The sequence below is a fragment of the Parasteatoda tepidariorum genome, chromosome 8 (assembly GCF_982258835.1).
Source record: "Parasteatoda tepidariorum strain Cologne lab strain chromosome 8, Ptep-v5.0, whole genome shotgun sequence".
In the NCBI taxonomy this organism is placed as follows: domain Eukaryota; kingdom Metazoa; phylum Arthropoda; class Arachnida; order Araneae; family Theridiidae; genus Parasteatoda; species Parasteatoda tepidariorum.
In genome coordinates, this window is record NC_141762.1 from 68,561,419 (window position 1) to 68,581,417 (window position 19,999).

Consider the following 19,999-nt stretch of genomic DNA (forward strand, 5'->3'; position numbering starts at 1 on the left):
TCTATACAGAACAAAGATGCTTGTCACGTAAGAAAAGACCTTTTAAACAATGTATCACAAGCCCAACCTATGTATTTGAAATACCAAAGTTGAAGCTCAGTCACATCTCGATATTCGTTTTCGAATAAATCGAGCAATTTTCTTTATTTTCTTCAATTCTACATCGAGAAAAAAAAAGTAGAGTCGAAACTACCTGTGGTAAAATTTACCGTGTTTCTTGCTCTAAGGGAACAGTAAAGTTCGGTAACTTTTACAGAAGTGCTTTAATGATTTTGGTAAAATTAACAATAAAATGTGATTTTATAATGTGATAAAATTTTAAAAATGTGATAAAATTTAGTAATTTTATTACGATACCTTAAGACATGGCATAAAACCCTTTATTCGGTATTTACTTTTCAGTTTTGCATTTTTTACTAAATGTGTGGTAAGAAGAACTTTAATTTTGAAAACCAGAAAACTTTTTAAGTTGTTATCATAAAATTTCAAGAGGAATAGTTAAAACACCGAGTATTTTCGTTTTATTAACTAGAATTATGTTTCTTTTCTCATTTTTTTAAATACAGAAATGTCATTACCATACACTGAAGTAAATTTATCAGAATTTTTTTCCCGTGTAAATAAACTCCGAATTATTCATCCAGAGTTTGAATACTTTTTTTACAAGAGAAAAATTGACACATTATTACTTCTTATGATTTTTATATTTAGTTTTTACTGTCAAATCTTTTCACAAAATAACCCACTATTAGAGAAAAGTGAATAAGCATTTGGAAAGGAAACACAAAACAGACATTAAGTTTTACGAATCAATACTGAAGAAAAAGACGATATTAAAAACATCAAACCTAATTCATTACCGTCAAAAATTGAGAGCAAGAGAGATGAGGTTACAAGTAACTATTAGAAACACCTTAAAATTTTTTTCAGTAATCAAACTGGTTTTCATTATACAAAATTCTTAAAATGTGATCCAATACCTAAAAATAAAATGGAAGTGAAACCTTTTTATTCAATTTTATTAAACACTGTATTTTTTAGTTGAGATTTAAATGAGTTGAAAAATATTTCGGGACCATATCATATTTAATTCTGTTTAAATTATATTTTTATTCCACGTGTCTTGAATCATGGAAATGTGCGAAAATGTTTGATTTACAATTCAAATACGATTAGCTTTAATATTTTGAATGTTAAATATAATAATTTATTAAAATATGAATCAAAATATATCATAGTGTGTTATAGAAATAGAAAAAGCCACCTGTTTATTTATAATTCATAGTTTTTTTAACTGTGCATTTTAAAATAGAATAAATTTAAAATTATATAACTTATTCTAATTTTGAAAACATTTTTGCAAAGTAATTTAGATTTTTCCAGCCTTCAATTTGATTTACTCTTAATTTGTTCAAAGCTATGTTCTTTCTTCTGAATATTTAAGTTTGTTTCTAAATCAAAATGTGTTTCTAATAAAATTAAATAAGAATAAAAGTTTTATTACTATTAAATTTACTGTGAAATTTTGCTTATTACTGTTTAATACTTTAATGAAATCTAATTTGGAATAGAAAAAAAAATAACTGAACTATGAAACTTTACAGATTTCTCCAATTTTGATTCTAAATGATTATTCAATAGAATAAAACTAAAATAACGAAATATTTAAGTTTGTGCTTTTAATGCAAAATATTCACATTGATCAATATATGAACCTAAATCAAATGATTATGAAGAGTAATTAAAAGTGAAAATTATTTTACTATTAAATCTGTATTATAAAAAGAAATACAACTCTCACGCTTATTACTTGGACAGGAATAGAATTATATATATATATATATATATATATATATATATATATATATATATATATATATATATATATATATATATATATATATATACATATACATTTCTTTCATCTGCTTAATCTCACCAAAATTTGTTTGTGAGCCGTGATGGCTCAAGGAATAGAGCGTTCGCCTTCCAATGAGGTGAAACGGGGGTTCGAATCCCAACGATGGCTGGTCGATACGAATTCAGCATCCGGCTTGCATCGACCACAGTGCTGACTTAAAATATCCTCAGTGGTAGACGGATCATGGATTAGAGTCCCTTGCCGTCAGGCTAACCATGGGATGTTCACATGGTCTTCCTTTCCATGTAAAGCAAATGCGAATTAGTTCCATCAAAAAGTCCTCCACGAAGGCAAATTTCTCCCACTGCTTGATCCAGGAGTTCCCTTGTCTTCTGGATTGGGTTCAAAATTACAAGGCTACGGAGTTGAACATTAGTAGTCGTAAACCCAAACTTAGGGCTGATGTTCAACGACGGTTATAAAATACTTTTTTTTATCAGTGTATTGTAAATAGTTAGAAATACTATTTTAGGATTGATCAGTAATTTTGAATATTGACAGGAATAATGAAACTTGAGCAATAATTTTCATAAATAAAAAAAAAATTCTATAAAGTTGTCTTAATAATATTGAAAATGTTTTAATCCAATTAAAATTTAAATCTAAGTTATCTTCCATTAAAATCATAAGTTTTATTATATAGTAAATTTTTAAATTTTTACTTATTGTGTAATTTTTTTGTAATGAAAATTGCACTTAAAATTATTTTACTGTAAAATTACTTTTCATTAGGGCTTAGTTAATCTTTAAATAAATGCCTTCCGCATCATAAAATATTTTTCAATCACAACTTAACATGTAACTTAACATTTCAAATAAACTATTATATCATTATAAATGATGTATTTTATCAAAAAGGACAGTATTAAGTAGAAAAAGTTTGTAATCTTTTATTTTAATAAAAATACTGTTTTTGATAAACATTTTGTTATTTCTCATAATTTAAGATGATCCTAAGTTTAGCTAGAAATATTTTTTATTGAAATTATAAAGGATAAAATATAAAGCTTATATTTTTATAAGTAAGTGCGCATATTAATATAAATTTAACTTAATTGTAATTTTAATAACTTAAAAGCCTATTGCACAACCATCTTAAAATTAGTTTTCAGCGAATTTGATTGTTAATGATATAATATTTCTTAAATAACATATTCAGGAAGTGAAAGATAGAAAAAAAAATAGTTTAGAGCAACATATGTTACTCTTAGAGTGTTATGAATGTCAACTTTGTTTTTTAAACTTCGATCTGAATGGGTTATGGAACGAACGATTACTTTAAAAAAAGTTCTATGTTACATCAAATCAGTTTAGTTACATCATTTATAATGGGATTACCGAACATTCATCCTAAACAATTGGCATTAGTTTTATTGGACTTTGTTAAGTCAGCTTTCGGTTGCGTAGTACGTATGAAATTAAAAAATAAGATCTGTCATTAGTTTCTTGAGATGAAAACAATAAACAAAACAAAAAATTGATTGAATTGAAATTAATGACCTAATGGAGTAAACAAATCATATAAATCTTACAAAAACAATTCATTTTCCCATTTTAAGCAGCCTATCGATTCCCTATTTTAATCACGTGATTCCAATTCCCGAAGAAGCTGCTCGCGCAGATTTTCTGGAGTCTCCGCAGTGCAATGGCGGCTTTCTGGAGAACTGCAGATCAACTTGATATGCTCCGCCATTTTGGGAATATTTTAGGGAATGCATAAATTCCAGGAATTCCTTTGCAGCTATTTTGCTGACGGAAGAAATCTCTCTCTCAATAATTGCGAGTCAGTAATAATCTGAAGAGCAAAAATCTCACAGTCAAAACAAGTCAAGGTGAGACCCCATCTTTCCTATTCTCATGACTTATTTCCATGACTATGACCCGTTACTTACTTTCAAATTACGCGAAAGTTTCTTTTGACAATATGGTTGCTTATGAATTTATTGTTTATTATTGCAAATGTACTCGAAAAATGGTTATAACTGATTGGTTTACGTTTGTATTGAGTCTGTAAAATTGCGTTTTGATATGATTGTAAAACTGAACTATAATTTACAATAAATTTTTAATTATTTTACAAAATTTTTCAAAAGAGTTTACTGTAAAAATCATCAATAATTTACGTCATTGTACTAAATAATTAAATAAGTTATGACATTTAATTTAACTTCAAATTTATATAAGGTTGCGATTGACAATATGAATGCTTATAGATTTGTTTATAATGATCCATGTTCATTATTACAAACTAACTTTAAAAATTTATAAGTAACTAATTGGTTTCCGTACGTTTTGAGTTCGAAAAATTTTGTTTTGATATGATGTTTAAACTTAAATATGGTTTACAATAGCAAAGTGATAAAATAAAAATAATTATTGTACAAAGTGATAAAATAAAAATTAATTATAATTATTGTGCAATTAATCAATAATTAAAAATATTGTTCTGAATAAAAATTAGTTATGACATATAACTACTTCAAATTTAGATAAAGTTGTTATTGACAATATGAATGCTTATAGATTTGTTTATAATGATCCATGTTCCATTACCACAAACTAACTTTAAAAAACTTATAAGTAACTAACTGGTTTTCGTTTGCTTTGCGTTCGAAAAACAATGTTTTGATATGGTGTTGAAACTTAAATATGGTTTACAATAGCATTTAAGTTATTGTGTAAATGATTAAAAATTAAAGTTATTGCAGAAATGAATTACCCTTAACTTACTTCCAATTTACATAAAGATACAGTTAACAATATGAATGCGTGTGAGTTTGTTTAGAATTATCCATGTTCATCATTGCAAACCAACTTAAAGAATGATTAGTTAGTTTCCTTTCGGATTGTGTATGCAAAGCTGTGTTATTATATGATGTAAGTATGGTTAACAACTTAAGTAAGGTTAACATTAACTACAATAATTTTTTTTTAAATTTAAGTATCAATAACAATATTTTCTTAAATTCAAATTTTTATTTATGGTTAACAATTACTATCTTATGGTGAGATGTACATATGATTGTACTTGAGTAATGATTTATTTTATTTATAACAGTAAATAATTTCAGAGTGGCATTTATTGTCTTAAAATCGTACAGTCATGTCAAACTTGTAAAATTTTAATGAACCTCTAGCATTTAGTGTATAAATCGATATTAAAAATACTTTGCTGGTTAATTAGCTTTTAGAAATCTAGCAAATATTTATACATTTTTATATTTATACATTATATATGCAATACTTTTTTCGAATTCCTTTATTTTTGTTGTTGTTGTTGTTAAAACATCAAAATATATAATTAAAACTTTTAGTACCAGCATTGCCATTTAATTTATAAAAGAGATACAATTGATTTTATTTATAAGCACAAACAATTTTGGTGTTATTTAAGAATAATACCCCAAATAATAAGTAAAGTAAGTATATATAAGTATAATAAATAAAAAATAAAAGCTATTTTAATTGATATTCGTTAATTGCAATAGATTATATTATATTATATTATTAGTGCCGATGTAACATCTTATTTAATTAAAAATTAGTTGAATGTTTAAATAACTGTTACTCTAAAATGATAAATATTATTTCATTTTAAACGAAATTGTTTTCGTTACAATGTGTGTTTACATTTATTATTATTGTTTTAAAAAGATTTCAACTTTTCAATTCTATTTACTTAGCCTGTTTATTTTTTAAAAATATTTTTTTATAATCAGTTTTAGTTTAAAAATTATTTATTTATTAACCGATATTTATGCGCACAATAAAATGGTTATGTATTATTATTTCCAAAATCCAAGCTTTGTAAGAAATTAAAACTTAAAAAAGGTATTTCATTAAAAAAATATTCAGTCAACATATGCAACTAAAATAATTAAAAAAATTGTATAAATTATTATATAAAACGAGTTTTTAAAATTCTAAAGCAAGATGACGAATAAAACTTTTTACTCTTAATTGTTAAACAATTTATTTAGCAGTAAAATATTCACAGAATTTTAATAAAGGTCAAAAATTTTATGAGAATGTAAGAGCCAAGTACATGAGCACTGGTAATCAGCAAAATATTTACACTAAACAAAAGTATGTTACTGTGCTCTACCGTATGCTAAATCTTTGTAATAAAATATGAGTTTCACAATGAAAGCTTTTAGGATATTTTATTTGAAAACATTTTGATTTTGATACAATAAATTAACTTTAATTTTGATTATAACAATATATTTATCGCCTCGAAGCAAAAAAGACTACGAAGCAATGGTGGAAGTGGAAGGAGAAGAGAAACAGGCATTAAAAAAAGGGATTCTTAAAATTGAACTGAAAAAAAGTAAGGAAAAAAAAGGGGAAAAAATAGAAAAAAGTGATCAAAAGAAAATAAGAGTGAAATTGGAGAATTTTTGTGCAAAATGCAAGTAGAGGGGAAAATGTATGAGAAGGATGTTTTCGATTTGCACATTTTAATACATTAATCATATCACTTATTCATTGTCTCATCAAAATTTCGAGATGTAATGTTTTTAGAAAATAGTAAAATGTTTCACATATGTGATTTGAGCAGCATCAAAACATTTAAGTTATTTAGTTTGCTTAAATATGAAAGCTAATAAACTATAAAGTATAAATAATATTAATTACCAAAAACGAATACAAGGTAGTACATAAGGACTTATCTTCATATAAATTTTCTGAAATCTTGTCAGAATTCAAATCATTTGCTCTAAGTATTAAAAAAGAGAAAATTTAAAATGTTTTAATTTGACAATAATTATTATAAATGCTGCGGAACTTAAAACCATAAATATCATACTACGCCATCAGATGCGATTAAAAGGAGTATCAAAGAAATTCCCTTGGAAATTCAGAAAGATAGGGAGCAACAATTGTTTCAATTAGGTTTTAGGTTTAATATTTTAAGAATAATTTTAAACGCACCAAATTATTTTAGAAGTCAGTTAATGAAAAATCATCTTTTTAAATATAAAACTTCTTTAAAATTTGATTTCTCAAAATTTTTTAACTGATTTCATTCTAATTTTGTATTTTGCTATTTAAATTTACCTATTTCAAAATAAGATAACAATTTGTTTTTGCTATTCGAATTGTTTTATTATTAATAAAATTAATAAATGATTTATTACAAATTATTTTTTACGTGGAATTATCTTCGGATAAACGAAATTTATTATCGTGTGCAAAAATATTTCGATTCGCTAAAAAATGCTCGAGACAGGGGAGAAGTAAATTTAACATGAAAAGGTTCGAAGCTACTTTCTTGACCGAACCATGGGGACTATTTTTTTCTCCAAATTACAGCAAGATTGCGAGTCAAAAATCCATATCCGTTGAAATAAAGGTATGCTTATTCTGAAACAGTACCTTTTTATGTCTGATTTCGTTAATAAAATATCGTCTGCACAAACTAATTAGCGTATTTGAGGTCAACCAGCTCCAACCATTGAAATTGAGAATTAGTAGATGAAGATCTGATCATTAGAGCAAAAGTTAATCAGGATAGTTTTGTTTTTGCATATTATACAACAAAATCTGTTTTATATTTAATTTAGATTTATAAAGAATTATAAACTGGATGCTTAATATTATATTAAAAAATAGTTAAAAAATTAATGTTACTTCTAGAAAGAAGTAAATAATGAATGCACACTGAAAAAAAGTATGATCAAAACTACCAGAATATTGTAAAACTTACCATGTTTCTGGCTCAATTTGGATACCAAAAGCTAGGTAGTTTTTAACGAAGCTCTTTGCTAATGACTTTGGCAAAATTAACCATACAATATTAATTTATAATATGTGATGAAATTTATCGAATGTGCTAAAATTTGGTAATTTTATCATGATTCCTTAAGGCTTGGCATGAAAATCATTCATTCGGTTTTGTATATTTTACTAAATGTGGGGAAATAAGAACTATAATTTTTAAAAACAGAATTTCCAGTAATGGGTTACCAAACGAATGGTTTAAATACCAAATATCAAAATAGTAATTTTATTTTAGAAAAAATACTGTTTAAAAGAATTTTAATTGAAAATTTATTTATAAGCTAAAAAGAAAAACCTTTTACTAACACATAAAATATTTTTTGTAATTAACATAAAAGGATATTAGATGCTTCATCGGGAATTCAATTACTTAGAGCAAGAAAGTTCAAGAACTTATTAATTATCTTTTTGTCGGCCAGTTATTTAGTGAATAGCTATTCGAACTTCTGATGCGCCTGAAGACGATATTGCTCAGAATACTAAATTCTTGAAGTATTCTATTGAAGATGCTCCATTCCTTAACGTGGGTTGACTCGATCGATCGTTTTCTAAATATAGCAGGCGTCTTCGTTTTACGACGTGATTCTGAAATAGTGGACAACATATCATAAAAAATACCACATCGCCATTTTGTATTTAACGCTTAATCGTTTTCTCATACTAAGAAGACTGACTTTTAAACTAACTACACTGAAGTTCAAGTCATTTAAAAAAACTATCATGCTAATGGAAAAATTGTAATTAAATATTTCTTATAAGTGTAATTAATATCAATGACAAATAATATTTTAAAATAATTATTGTTATAACATAAATAATAAAATTTTTATTTAGCTCAAAAATTTTAAAACACTATTAAATGTAGTAATTTTTAAAAAAAGAAACGAATAGAAACATTGCTTTACCCTTTTGATCCAGAATTTTTATTAAAAATATTTTTCATACTTTTTTCATTATTTTGTTTAAATTTATGTCAAAATCAGTAAGTATAATTAATATTAATAACAAAGAATATTTTAAAATAGTTATTGTTATAATATGAATAATGATATTTTTATTCATTTCAAAAATCTTAAAGCACTATTAAATTTTGTATTGTTTTTAAATAAATGAATATAAACATTGTTTTAACACTTTGAGGCTGAATTTTTATTAAACTTTTTTTTCATACTTTTTTTATTATTTTGCATTAATTTATTTCAAAATAGCTGAAAAATAATATATTTAGCTTTCTAGTAATTTATGGTTATAAAATACAGCATGAAACAACGGTGTCTCCCTTTCTAAGGGAAAATTTTCCAAACACGGCTCACTTTCCAAACAACAATTTTTCCAATTTGCACTTATTTGCAGAAATATAGAACTTATTCATACAGTTATTCATCATTGAAATTTCTTTAATTCATGAAATCTATTATTGATAAATTTTCAATATGAAAAAAAAAAAAAAAAATTCAAACTACTTTTTTCAGATTTTTCATTTTAGTACAAATATAACTCCGATATTGTAACAGATTTTGTTTTTTAACTATTAGACTGTTTTTTATAATTAGAAGATACCAAAATATATTTTTGTTTGTAATTAGAGAGTCAGAAAAATATATAAAGGGTACACCGGTGTCTCATTTGCATCAATGGTTAAAAGGTTACTTATACATTAAAATGATTTTTCACGTATTTTATTTAGCTTTATGAAGTTGGAAATGATTCTTGTTAACTTAAATGATTAATTATGGCTATTTTTTGTGCTTTTGGGGGCTAAAACATTAAAGTAATCCATGTTTATCAGCATGGATAAGGTATGCTTAGTTGGGTTTGCTGTCGTTGATTAAAACTTTAAAGTAATGCATGTACGTACAATCACTGGGATTCGAACCAGGTTCAACTCATTGGGAGGCGAGTTCTGTATCCTCTAAGTCAACACGGCTCAAACAAATTAATAAGGCTTTTTTTTTGTATAGTTGATAACCAAGAGTTTGAAGTAGTCCTTATTTACGTAAATGAATCAACTATTCATAAGTTCTGCACTGCCGATGACTGATACATTGAAATAATTCTTGTTATCTACGATGCAAAAGTTTTTGGCGTACAGCTGCTACAATTTTTGGCATTGAGGTAAACTAAAAATTTTTACAGCGTATACATTCGAAGTTTTTATTTATTTTTTCACTTCTATAGATTTATATATTTTTGTTGTTTTTTACAGACATATTTCCTTCCGCTTTAATGTTTCATAGCAAAACTAATTTATTAAAAAAACAAGCACATTTTTCTCAATATCTTTGCACCAATTAACAATTGTAATTTTGTCAATTATATATGATTTTCTTCACGATAACTGCAGTTTTGTACTTAGAAATGTATTCAGACTACCTCGGCTGTGCGCAAAAATTTTTCTCAGTGTTTTAACTCACATCGAGGTGTAATGAGTCAATGTAAAATATTGTTAAAAATACGTTTTGCATCTAGGCGGAAAAGAAAATGCTTGTAAAATTGCCATTCATTATGGTAAGGACATATCCAATAAAAACTGATCACAGTGCTGACGTAAAATATCCTCAGTGGTAGACGGATCAGGGGTTAAAGTTCCCTTGCCATCAGGCTAACCGTGTGAGGGTTTCGAGGTTCTTCTCTCCATGTAACTCAAATGTTGGTTAGTTCCATCAAAAAGTCCTCCACGAAGGCAAAATTTCTCCCATTACTAGATCCAGAAGTTCTCTTGTTTTCTGGATTAAGCTCAAAATTACAAGGCTACAGAATTGAACTTTAGTAGTCGTAAACCCAGAAAATTGGGTCGGATGTTCAACGATGGTTATAAAATAAAATAAAATAAAATATCCAATAAAAAAAACCTAATGCTGGTTAGTAAATCTAAAATATACTGTATGCTAACCATTCATTTAGCCATTTTTCTATTCATATGATAACGGTTCACCAGAAAATTCGGGTTTTCAAAATTATAGTTCATCTTACCACTCATTCAGTAAAAAATACAAAATTGAAAAGTAAATTTAATCAAATAAATGACTTTTGTGCCATGCTCTGAGGTATGATAAGATTACCAAATTTTATCACATCGATTAAATTGTGTCACACATTCTAAAACTATTCTTTATTGTCAATTTTACCGAAATCATTACCAAAGTGCTTTGGTATAAATTAGGTTGATGTTTCCATAGAGCTAGAGACACGATAAATTTTACCATAATCTAACAGTTTTGATCATGATTTTTTCCTTAGTGCGTAAATGAATGAATTATGCTTAATTATTGTACTGTTGATGTCAAATAAATTGAAATACCCCCGGTACTTACTGATTTAACTCACCTTGAGATGCAATAGACCAATGTAAAATGTTATTTAAAATAAGTTTAATGTAAGTAAATCATAAATATTTTCCATTTATATGGTCAAATATGATGGTTGACTTTCTAAAAGTTTATGTTTAAAAAGTTAATTAACAATCACAACTTTTTCTCGTACTAAATATAAAATAGAAAACTTATTTTCATGACAGCAGGCTATTCTACTGTAATCTGAATATGATTGTTTAAAAACGTACTCGAAATAGTTTCTAAAAATACATATACTTCTAAAGGGCGTTGTAACAGAACCCAAGTTTCTGTGACATTTCGTGCAATCATTCAAAGAACGTTCCGTTATTTTAATTTTTTTTCAAAGATTTAAGAAAAGGAATTTCACTTTTGACACTTTTCTCGTTGATTTATACCGTTGTTAAAAATGGCAACTATAACGTAAAGATTTTATTCCAAAAATTGCAAATTAATTAGAGGGTTTTAAAAAAATTATATCAGAAAGGTTCTGAATAAGAGACACTTTTTTTTAAAATTAAAATTTGTTTATAACAGCTATTTTGATGGTCATTATTACTTCGAATTGTATGACCACTGTAATTCATTTGGGATTGGCAAATTTTGCAAAACTGAAAAGTCTCGCAGTGATATCTCAAAAAACAAAGAGGCAGTACGAAAAGATATGCGCAACTAACTCAATTTGTTAAATTATTTTGGGTAAGCACGGACTATTATAAGCTGCAAAGTCTGGAAAATATCCCCTTCTGGTGTTCTTTTATGGAATACTACCATAACATATTAAATACGAAAGCTTTTGACAGAATAGGATCTATAAAGCATAACATATAATATTCACTCGCAGTAAGACTTAAATGACAAATATTTCCAAATACCAACCATTACTGAAACCAATACATTGAAACATTTCTAAACATTGCGGAAAACAATAACCTTGAAACAATACCTCCAAAGGGGTTGTAAGGTACAATAGGGGATACAATCGATTACAACAGGGGAACTATAGCATGTTAGACTACTTTTCTCTAAGCTCAAACCTATTAGAGTGTTACCTGATGAATAACTGCATTTGCTTCAAAAATATATAAAAAGGAAATAACAGTCGACATGTTGCAAGCACTTAAAAATAGGCGGCCATCTTGAAGGCTTGTCCAGACGGGAATGAGAAAAAACAAACGTGATTTGAAATATAAACTTTTATATTTCAAATAACTTTTGTTTCTTCTCATTCACATCTGACAAGTCTTGAGAGTGGTCGCCTATTTTTGAAGAGCTTGAAACATGTCCACTGTTATTTCCTATTTATATATTTTTGAAGTGAATTTCTTTATAAGGTAATACCTAACAGCTTCAGTTTCTTAGGAATATTTATTTCCTGTTATTGACTAAGATAAGAGTTTTACCATGTTCAAAGAATTTTTTTTATTTTATATTGTCTTGTAAAAAATAACTTTTTCTTACTCTTATGTTGTTATTATCTTACTGTAATTATAATTAATTGCCTTTACTGAATACCAAAAATGGTGATAACTACTTAACATCGAGTATTTTGAGAAACATTTTTTTGTTTCACTATGCCAGGAATTGTCTTTATTTCCACATAGGCGCATTATAGTTGCCATCATTTTTTAGTGATAAGATGCACTGAAAATTTTTACAGTGTAGATATTAAAATGTTTAGAAAAAACCTCTTGCTCTGCAACACATTTCAATGAAATATTCCTACTTGAAAATTTAAATGAAGAAAAAAACATCAGACCAATAGCAGCATATTATTGCAGTGATGCATCATATTTCCGACATCAATAGCATATACATAACCTCATTTTCACCATACTAGCTCAGCTTAAGTTGTACTTGCTATTTCTTACAATATGGTTTTATCACCCTACTCTGCATACAACCTCACAGTCAAAATTCAATGATTATCTACCCACACGAATAATCCTCTACACTTCATTTGCATTATACCACCTCATCGAAACACCAGAAAGTTCAAGTTAAAGATGAATGGGAAAAATCAAAATTCAATGATCATCTACCCACACGAATAATCCTCTACTTCATTTGCATTATAACACCTCATAAAAACACTAGGAAGTTCAAGTTAAAGATGAATAGGAAAAGTCAAAATTCAATGATCATCTACCCACACGAATAATCCTCTACTTCATTTGCATTATAACACCTCATCAAAACACTAGGAAGTTCAAATTAAAGATGAATGGGAAAAGTCAAAATTCAATGATCATCTACCCACACGAATAATCCTCTACTTCATTTGCATTATAACACCTCATCAAAACACTAGGAAGTTCTATTTAAAGATGAATGGTAAAGGGGTCGCAAGCGGCCTCTTGTACCCAGGTATTTCACACAGTTCAGTTCAGTTCACTAAAACGTTTATTGAATAATTTCGCTTTATACATCCATGACTCACACAATTATTTTTTATATCTTCATGATAAACAGATTATTGAATCATTAAAAAGTATTGGATTGTATAAATCCCTAAAATCTTAATGAGTTTTATCACGTTTTAGCACAGGTGTGGTTTTGAGGGATTTAGTTCCCGATTTCATTGGGATAAAATTTGAACCTAATTATTTTATTCGGTCATCAATGCAAGTTCATCTAGGAAATTTTAAAATTTAATTAGAATAATTTTAATATTATTAATTAGTATTATTAATTAATTTGTATAATTAAATATTGATTATATAATTAATTAGTGATAAATTAATTAATAGTAATTAAAGATAATAATTAGTTATAACAGTTTTCTCCAGATAATCTTTTATGACTTTGTATTCATTATCTTAATTGCTTATCTTTACAGTACACAGGCAGAGAAAGAAATTCTGATAAAATACCGTCTTGTGCGGTAATGTATTTCTAGTAAAAAAAGCAGTAATTCTGGTTAATAAAACCAAAATATGCGGTATTTATACCATCATTTGGTAATTTTTCAGTTCATATGGGAACGGTTTACTTGCAATTCCAGTTTTGATAATTTTCGTTCTTATAGGCTCGCATTTGGTTATAAAAGAAAAACAGAAAAGTAAATTAAACTAAATAAATGGTTTTTATTCCATCCTCTAAGGAATCATGATAAAACTACTAAATTTTATTACATAAAACAATAATTTTTTAATTTTATCAACATCATTACTGAAGCACTTCTGTATAAATTACTGAGCTTTTTGGTGTTCTTATTGAGCCAGAAACCCAATAATGTTTACAATATTCTGATAGTTTTGACCATACTTTTTTTCTCTGTGCAGTTTAAATCAAAGCTCGTAATAAAACTCCATCTAGCTCCTTTACTGCTTCGCAATTGTAAAACGGTTAATATGTTTCGATACAAATTCATCATTAAATGTTTCCTAATGAGGTAATATCATAGGATAACTTTTCATAAAAGAAGCAGTGCTTTTACTTTAAAGCCCTCAATTTGTAATCCATAAGAATCATAATAATAGCGGGAATACAACAAAAAAGATTAAATATTACAGGTTTAAATTAGGATTAAACAAATATTATATTGCTGTACAGTACTTTTATAGTTTTTTCTGGTGTTAAGATTATGGTACCCAAAAAAATGGTAATGACATTTCTGGTGAAAAAAACAGCAAACATAATTCTTGTGAATAAAGCCAAGATATATGGTATTTAAACCATTAATTTGGTAATTTTTCCGTTCGTATGGTAACGATTTACCTGAAATTCTGGTTTTCAAAATTACAGTTCTTACTACCACACATTTAGTAAAAAATACAAAACTGAAAAATAAATTTAACCAAATGAATGTTTTTTATGCCATGTTCTGAGAAATTTTGATAACTTTATCGCATATTATAAAATCATAGTTCATTGTTAATTTTACCTAAATCATAACCGAAGAGCACGGAAAAAACAACCAAGTTTTTTGATTCCCTAAGCTGAAAACACGATAAATTTTACTATATTCTGTTAGTTGTGACCATACTTTTTTTCTCAGTGTTGCTAAGTTATAAGTTTTTATTACTTGTGTTATTTTAGAAATTTTCTCACTTATGTAACTGATTATAAAATGGTAAAAGATATTTCTTAAATTCAAATGTTTAGTAATTTTAGAAATTTTTTAAATTAACTATTAAGCTTCAGGAATTGAGACCATTAAACAACAAATTTATTGTAACTTTTGTCATTTAAACATTTATTCAGTTCGCGGCTTTAATTTTCTAACCCATTATTCACATTCCAATAGCCTTTTAGCTTTTTACTTAAATCGAAACAAATATAAAAAATGTCAAGATCAATTTATCATAAATAATTTATTTGCATATTATTTTTATAGATACATATTATATATAGACATATATTATAAATATGCATACATATAGCATTACATATAAAATCTTCTCCCAAGTCTTTTTATCTAAACATAATAGAATTTTGTGTATTTTTCAGTTTAGTCTATATTGCTTAGTTCTAAAAGAAGATATCCATATTTTGTGTTGGAAAATATCAAATTAATATAATTTAAATAAAAATAGAAAAAAATTCCTATTTTTTTCTTAAAAAAATAGTTAAAAGTTAGATTTTTGTTATATTAAAAAAAATCAGAAATTTGTTATAAATTTCTGATATATATATTTTTTTTAACTTTTACACTTCTTTATAAAAGTTGAATGCATAATTTATGTTAAATATGATTTAATATTCAATTCGATTTTAACAAAAATGTAACAAAAATACTTAATATTTCTAGCTAAAATGATAAAGGTATTATTTTTTTTAAATTTCAAATAATTAATGAAATAAAATCAAACAGCATAATCCTTTTTTAAACTTCACATGTTCGTGAAATTGAATAACAAAACGACCCAATTTGTCAGTTCGAAAACAAAGGAAGAATAATGAGACCAGAAAACTTCAAAAAGTCAATTATTCGTAATTACTCTTGGCAACGTTCCTTATTTATGTCCACATTAAAAAAACTTTTAATGTAGCTGTATTTAAATTAAGTATAAAAGCAAGTAGGTATACTCTAAAAATATTTATTTATAAGCAAATAATTTTGCAATCAGCTAAAGGTAAATTAAAATTTTAAGAATTTCAGGTCTCCTTTATTCACATTTAGTCTTTATTTATTTATTATTGCTGAGAATCAAATAAAAGTTTATATTTCATCCTTTATTGTTATATCTTCTGATGAAATCTTGACGATTAGAAAAATGAGACTTGAAACAAATAACAACCTTATAAATATATTTATAAATAGATATATTTATGTGTAATACTTACTATGTAAAAATATTTCAGATCTAAGTCAACACTGAGAAAATAAGTATGGTCGAAATTACCAGAATATGGTAACTATTACCGTGTTTCTGGCTCTGTGGGAACACCAAAAAGCTTGGTTATTTTTACCGAAGCGCTTTGGTAATTTTTTCAAATAGTCAATAAAACATGGTTTTATAATATGGTTCACGTAGTAAAATCTGAAGATGTTGTAAAATTTTGTAGATTTTTCGGTATACCTCAGAGCATGGTATAAAAATCCTCTATTCTTTTAAATTTACATTTCAGATTTGTATTTTTATTTAAATCTGTGGTAATGAAAACTATTATTTTAAAAACCAGAATTCCCGGTAAACCATTATCATATCAATGGAAAAAATATCAAATGAATGGTTTAAATACCAATGGACAATTAAACCATAAATTTTGATCTGGTATTGTAGTTTTTAATATCAGAGTTATTTATTTATTAACTAAAAATATCTCTACCATGTAGTACAGCAATTTTACCACAATTTTACTTCATTCTCCGAGAAGTGTAATTAAAATTATGCCACTCTTCATTTTAAATGCAAAATGTATATATTTAAAAATAAAAATTTCAAATACATATTTTTTTTATTATTGACTTCTCTCTCTCTTAATATTTTATTTACTTAGAATTAATTTGAATTACGAAATAAGGTTTCATTAACCCTACCCTCTCGCTACCGACAATATCATGGGGTAAGGCTTCTATTTCTCGTGCCCATGACATTTCCGGTATAGAGAGTCGAAAAGTAATGCACCAAAAATGTTTAAATATATCTCTTGAGACTGATTTTTTTTATTTCCTATTTTAAATACTAGATGGCTGAACCTACATGTCATCACTATTCAAATATATGTATTTGTGACATATACTTCATACTCTTGGCTCAAGTTCTTAGGATCTTTGTAAATGTACGCGGTTTGTGTTCTGTGATAACATATTTTTTAATTTGCGTACATCATGGAGTGAGAGTTACGCAGACATATATAACAAAGGATTTTTAAATTTCTTGCTAAAAAAATTCAAAGAATTAAAAAAGAATACGTATATTGTACATACACTTTTTTTAGTATAATTTCCTCGAATGAAAAAATAGGCGAGATAATTAGGATGGCATCTTCCACGCTAGGATACTTTATGATTTCACAAATTGATTGATTTCGATGCATTTCTTAATAAACATTTATTTGTAGCGTAAATTATTTCGTTGAAATATTTTTGTATCTTTGAAACTTGTAACAAGTTTACAAAACTATAATATTTTTCTCATTATGAGTAAAATATTTTACTATATCATTTCTTGATTTTGGAGAGAAGAATATTCGAACATAATTCGAAGTTGTCATAATTTTTACTAGAAACTGTAGCTTTTCAAATCTAAATTTATTTTTAAAATTCACTCTTCAACATGAAGAGACTCTTTAACTAACATCATATATATTATGATAAAAGTTTCTTACTACTGTATCCGTTTTCTAATTATTGAAAGTCTTCTAAGAAATGCAAGTATGCAACTGACCTTTAAGATCCGGAATAAAGCTTTAAACCTTTATACTCCAGACAGATGATGGCATTAGTCCAAAAACGGCACATGTGCCTTTTGCCTGGGGCTGCATGTAATGATTTGGGTAAATCCAATTACTATTTCTCCAAGGAATATAGGATTAGCAAAAGACAAGTTACCGAAACTTCCACGTTTGTGGAGCGATTATTTTCATCAGTTCTACGAAATTAGATATTTTTTTACGTACTAATCACACATATATGTAGAAATAAATATATAATGATTTATAAAAACTACCATAGAAAAGAAATATACTGAAAGGCATGAGGTTTACAACATTAATTTGTAATATGCAATAAATGCTACTTAAATTTAGACTTAATCTAAAGATTAATAATGAAATTAAACTGCTTAGTTAGCAAACAATCAATAAGAAATATAAAACTTAATTTTGATTGTAGTCAAGTGATTGATAGAATAAACTAGTTCGTAAAGTTATAAACATTAATACATAAAGGAAAATGAAAGCTGTTAAAATTAATATAAATGATAAAGAATGTTTGATGCAAATAAATTGCCAGATATGAGTTGTCATTTCTCTTTCAATAACTGACAAGAAATTAATTAACAATAAAATAATATTAATTATTAAATAAATTGTTAATAGAAAAAAATTTAAATTTATTATTTCCATGGATGGAATAGATATTGACTGAGTTTCCAAGGTTTTCTTTTGCCTATTAGCTAATTATATTAAATCATGTTTACATTAAAATCTTTATGAAGCGACTGATATAAATATTTATACATTTTTTTGATGCATACTAAATAAATAGTTACTAGATATTATGAATATATATTATAAACATACATTAAGAATGTATATCATGAATATATAGTATAAATATATAATATGAATATATGGAATGAATATAGGAATCTTATTAAATTCACCCTTTTTTTGCCTACTAGCTAACTATATTAAATGATGTCTATATTAGATGCCTTATGAAGCGGTTGATGTAAATATTTATATTTTTTGATGCATAATACATAAATAGTTAATAGATATTATGAATATATATTATGAATATATATTATGAACATATATTATGAATGTATATCATGAATGTAGGTCATAAATATATAATATGAATAAATAGAATAAATGTAGGAATCTTATTTAATATAAAACAAGATTTTGTTTGTTGATTGAGATTCAAAATATAACCTGATTTTTTTTTAATCTTCCTAATTCCAATGAACGAAACAATTCAACATATTTCAACTCTCCTTCTCTAAGGTGATATTTAAGTAATAGATATTTTTATTATGCCAAAAATCACCTCTACTAATCATTATGTTATTTTTAAACACATTTAAACTAAGTTTTCAATGAAATTTTTTAGATCATTTGTTAATCAAACTTTGGAGAAAGCACATGTTTTACAAATATCTCTTAGATTGTCATAGTAACAAAAACAAAATGATTTCATTACAACAGAACACATGTTATTTTAGGATACACACGGAAAAAAGATACTAACTGCCCTATTGCGTGTCATTTTTTTCAGTTCAGTTATTTATAGTGTTTAATAGATTAGTAGGTGGATATTTCAATTTATGTTTTTAACGCTACATGAATACAGAACAAATAAGATAGTTTTAATGAAGTGTAAAGTTTTGGATAAAAATGATAACCAATGAAACAAAAGATTTTCAATTTATCAAGTTCAATTAAACCTATTTTCACAGATTTTGATAACGTTTTATGATCATGAAGTTTTAAATTCGAGGACAGATTAGAAACAATAAAAAAATAATTTAAAAAAATTAAAAACACAAAATCATGTAAAATTTTGCATCATTATGACTTTGACTTAATTATGAATGCCAAACACCTAGGTTTGTATTATATTCACTTGGTGCTTCATTCACCATTGGTGAGAAAAAAATGGTTAAGTATTCAATAGTGAAAATGAAACGTAACTCCTATTCAGCCAAATACCTAATCTGACTTAATCATTTGGTGCTTCGTTCACCATAAGTTAAAAAATTGTGACGTATTCAAAGGAGGAAATGAAATTAACTCCTATTCACGCAAACACATAAGTTTGTCGTATATTCACTTGGTGCTTCAT

General features: G+C 26.3%; 1 protein-coding gene across 3 annotated transcripts in view; it reads left to right on the top strand.

The window, feature by feature from the left end:
* The window catches only part of LOC107449342 (synaptotagmin 1), a 71,863-nt gene that overhangs the window by 12,113 nt on the left and 39,751 nt on the right, over window positions 1-19,999 (top strand). The window contains exon 1 of one of the 3 annotated variants that reach the window (XM_016064842.5): window positions 3,533-3,753. The exons of 1 other annotated variant lie outside the window; for it this stretch is intronic. The gene's annotated coding sequence lies outside the window, so the exon portion shown is untranslated. Of the gene's footprint in view, window positions 1-3,532; window positions 3,754-19,999 lie in introns of those variants that run through there. One more of the 3 variants, XM_016064838.5, reaches the window with a different exon arrangement.